Below are 4,820 nucleotides of genomic sequence, written 5' to 3'. Positions count from 1 at the left end.
TTTTGATGGTCTGCAAATTCCTAACTGCATCATATATTCGAATTCATCTCTTGCGACTTTGAGTTTTTCTGGAGATAATCTTCGCGCCTTGACGGAAACTACTGGTCCATTTGTATCAATATGGTGTGTTATTGGATGTTTAACTGGAGGCAATTTAATATTGGGTGTCGTGACGTCGACAAATTCGGAAATAATTGACTTATATCTTCCTGGGGCATCTGAAACTACCTTCAATGTCAAATTCTGATCAAGGGAGCAATAACCAGGCACTTTAAGGTTCGTCGTTGAATCTATTAGTTGATTATTTTTAACATCCACAAGAAGACCAAAATGTTTCAGAAAGTCTGATCCAATTATTGGCTGTGCGACATCAGCAACAATAAAAGACCAGAGAAATTTGCGTCGCAGACCAATATTGCAATTTACAATTTTCGTCCCATATGTTCGTATTTTCGTATTGTTTGCTGCATACAATACAAATGATTTAGGTGGACTTTTCTTCTCTTCAGCCCTTGGTGGTAAAACTGAAATGTCGGCTCCAGTATATATAAGGTACCTGTACTTCGATTGTTTATCTTGAATGAACAGGCGACTTATCTGTAGGCCACACTCATCCGTCACCGTAGATGAGGTGCCTAATTGTTTTCCGCTGCTTTGAAGGAACAGGGTGACCGACATTTTGTAGCCTTCTTACCAAACTTGTAATGGTACCAGCAAACAGATGATCTTGCTCGTGAATTGCTTCTTGAACGATGATAATTAGGGTTGTTTCTTTGTTCACCTTTTATTGACAGACTATCAATCTTTGATAACAACTCGGATACTTGCCTTTCGAGAGATTGCAATCGGTCATTGTCGCTTGTTGAAACCGCATTTAATACCCCAGAAGCATCCGATTGGTCATGGATCTTATCTGCCATTATTGCTAGTTTGCCAATCGTATCTTCGCTCACCGACAATATTGCTCTCATTGTTGGATCCACAAAGTTTAAGCAAGCAAAAGTGTATAATAGATATCACATTTCATATTATAGACTAATCTGATTATATATTTCCAGTTTTAATATATATATATATATATATATATATATATATATATATATATATATATATATATATATATATATTATATTATATATATATATATATATATATATATTAAAACTGGAAATATATAATCAGATTTGTCTATAATATGAAATGTGATATCTATTATACACTTTTGCTTGCTTAAAACTTTGTGGATCCAACGCCTTCCACAAACAATGAGAGCAATATTGTCGGTGAGCGAAGATACGATTGGCAAACTAGCAATAATGGCAGATAAGATCCATGACCAATCGGATGCTTCTGGGGTATTAAATGCGGTTTCAACAAGCGACAATGACCGATTGCAATCTCTCGAAAGGCAAGTATCCGAGTTGTTATCAAAGATTGATAGTCTGTCAATAAAAGGTGAACAAAGAAACAACCCTAATTATCATCGTTCAAGAAGCAATTCACGAGCAAGATCATCTGTTTGCTGCGTGTATAATAGATATCACATTTCATATTATAGACTAATCTGATTATATATTTCCAGTTTTAATATATAAATATATATATATATGTATATATATATATATATATATATATATATATATATATATGATATCTATTATACACTCATCAACTCTTATTTGATTTCTTTTTTAATTTTCTTCTGTGCAAATTCTTTTATACCTATTCCTCTACAGAAGTTCATATCGCTGCTGATTTTAACGTTGCCTAATGTATACAATATGTCACTATGAAACCAGTAAGGAAAGCTCAAAAGTCGGGCGGGGCCGACTATATGATACCCTACACCACTATGCATATTTAGTAGAGCTCTCGTAAAAAGGTTTATGCAGGGCATTTCAGAGCTCTATGAGATATTTGGTACAAAATCAAAATCTATCTAATTCTAAGGTGCATTTTACGAACTATAGCTATCTCTGAACCGGGTTTCTCCAAATTTTACGTATTAGCTTCTGGACTGGTGATTTGGGCTGATATTGACCATTTAGTGCACATTTAACCCGAAATCGGATGAAGATATATATGGGAGCTATATCCAAATCTGAACCGATTTCGATAAAATTTAAAACAGCTATTCCTGTGCTCCATCTAATACCTGGTACCAAATATCACGGTTGTGGAGTGAATATTACGAATGTATGGGACTAAAACTCTAAATCGGATGAAACATATATATGGTTGCTAAATCTATATCTGAACCGATTTTCACTAAATTTGATATACTTGCTTCTAGGCTGAATTTGGTCCGATGTACTAAAATTCAGTCCATTTGGACTTATATCGCCCATTTGGTGCACAATTAACCCGAAATCGGATGAAGATATATATGGGAGCTATATCCAAATCTGAACCGATTTCAATAAAATTACAAAAAGCTATTTCTGGGCTGTATCTTATATCTGGTACCAAATATCATTCTTGTGGAGTGCATATTACGAATGTGAGAGGCTTAAACACCAAATCGGATGAAAGATATATATGGGAGCTATAGCTATATCTGAACCGATTTTCTCCAAATTTGATATACTTGCTTCTAGGCCGAACTCGGTTGGGTGTGCCAAAATTCAGGTAATTTGGACTGATAGTGGACATTTGGTGCACATTTAACCCGAAATCGGATGAAGATATATATGGGAGATATAGCTGTTTCTGAACCGATTTTCTCCAAATTTGTTGTATTTGCTTTAAGGCTAATCTCGGTCACATGTGCCAAAATTCGGGACATTTGGGCTGATATTGGCCATTTGGTGGTCAATTAACCCGAAATCGGATGAAGATATATATGGGAGCTATATCCAAATCTGAACCGATTTCGATAAAATTTAAAACAGCTATTTCTGTGCTCCATCTAATACCTGGTACCAAATATCACGGTTGTGGAGTGCATAGTAGAAATGTGAGGGACTTAAAGATCAAATCGGATGAAAGATATATGGGAGCTATAGCTATATCTGAACCGATTTTCTCCAAATTTGATATACTTGCTTCTAGGCCGAACTCGGTTGGGTGTGCCAAAATTCAGGTAATTTGGACTGATAGTGGATATTTGGTGCACATTTAACCCGAAATCGGATGAAGATATATATGGGAGCTATATCTAAATTTGATCCGATTCTCACCAATTTCAATAGGGTTCGTCCTTGGGCCAAAAAAATATTGTTTGGAAAATTTCATCTCAATCGGATAATAAATGCGACCTGCATTTTGTTCACAAGAATACATGGACAGACGGACGGACGGACGGACGGACGGACGGACAGACGGACTGACATGCATAAATCGACTCAGAAAGTGATTCTATGAAGGTTCTCAAAAGTAACTATGGGTCTATCTCGTTTCCTTCTCCATGTTACAAACAAATGCACAAAGACATAATACCCTTACCACTATGTGGTGTAGGGTATAAAAACACATCACATCCAGTGTCAACCATAGCCGTAAACTTCTAGACACTAAGAACATGATCTTTCCTATCAGGCTTCTCAACTTTAACCTCTTCTTCAACATCCAAAACAATATTATTTAGCAAACTACAACAAACACAAAAGTATTCTGGCGACACTTACGTTTGTTGTCCGCACAAAAGAAAAAGCACCAAGCAAATTATTATTTCAAATTAAAAATTACTCAATCGGCCAATTTCATTTTTATAAAAATTCACAATTTTTGATGTTCTGTCGATACACTTTCGTAAATTTCAAGAAGAAGAATGCCGGTCTTATGGATGTGACAACATCGATTGGTTTTAATTATCGAGATCGATAAAGTACATATCGATGTCGTCTATCGGATTGGGTCTATTCCCAACATGACCTTGCAATGGTGCAACAGTTAATGCCGTTGCTATTTTTTCAAGCACGCTCAGAAACCTGTCCATCATCTCTGGCTGCTGCATTGAAGGCTTTTCTACAGGCTGTTGGGCGGCATGTCGGCTTTGTTGTATATTCTGCTTTTTCTTCTGTCGCTGCCGTTTATTGTTTGATTAGTGTAGTCTCTGTAATGTCTGAGCGTTCCATATTTGAAGCTGTGCTAGAATTTGTTGCTGCCGTTGATTCTGTTGCGCTCTTTGGTTTGCATACGGGTGGAATCTGGCAAACACTATGCTGCTGCCAGTTAGACCTGTAACTACAACACCATGCAGAGTACTTTTGTGCCGAGAACCACACATATGACATGTCCCAGGCCAGGAGCAAAATCTAGCTATGTGGATTCGTCCGAGACAGTTCTTGTAGTATATGCGGGCCAATGTCACACTCTCCCTTTGAACTACTGTCATCACTTTAAATGTGTACAGTTCCTCAGGTGATGAATGCCGTAGCAAACCTGATAGATTTCCTCTTGGTCCATAATCATGATTATGTAACTGCAAGAAATATATTGGAAGACAAAATATCCAAAAAAATAGTGCCATTAAAGGTATTATCTGTTAAACATTCAATCATGATTTTGACATACATACACATATATTACATTCTACTGACAACCACTGACTGGTAGCACACATAACTTCGCAATAGGACGAGATATGATACCTGTTGTAGTTTTTACATCCGCTACTCTTGCGTATTCATCGTGCCCTTCATACTCTTGTACCACACGTCCCATTTTCAGTAATTCGAAGGTAGTAGTTCCTGCTTGACTAGTACCAAGTCTTTTTCTTGAATATTTCCTTTAGGATATTGCCATTTGTATATTTTATGAAGTTCCTTAACATACTTAATCTCTCAATAAAGGTATGATGTGGTGCTGTTTTTTTTTTT

Source organism: Musca domestica, unplaced genomic scaffold, assembly GCF_030504385.1.
Source record: "Musca domestica strain aabys unplaced genomic scaffold, Musca_domestica.polishedcontigs.V.1.1 429, whole genome shotgun sequence".
Taxonomy (NCBI): domain Eukaryota; kingdom Metazoa; phylum Arthropoda; class Insecta; order Diptera; family Muscidae; genus Musca; species Musca domestica.
Note: the sequence above shows the minus strand (reverse complement) of the source record.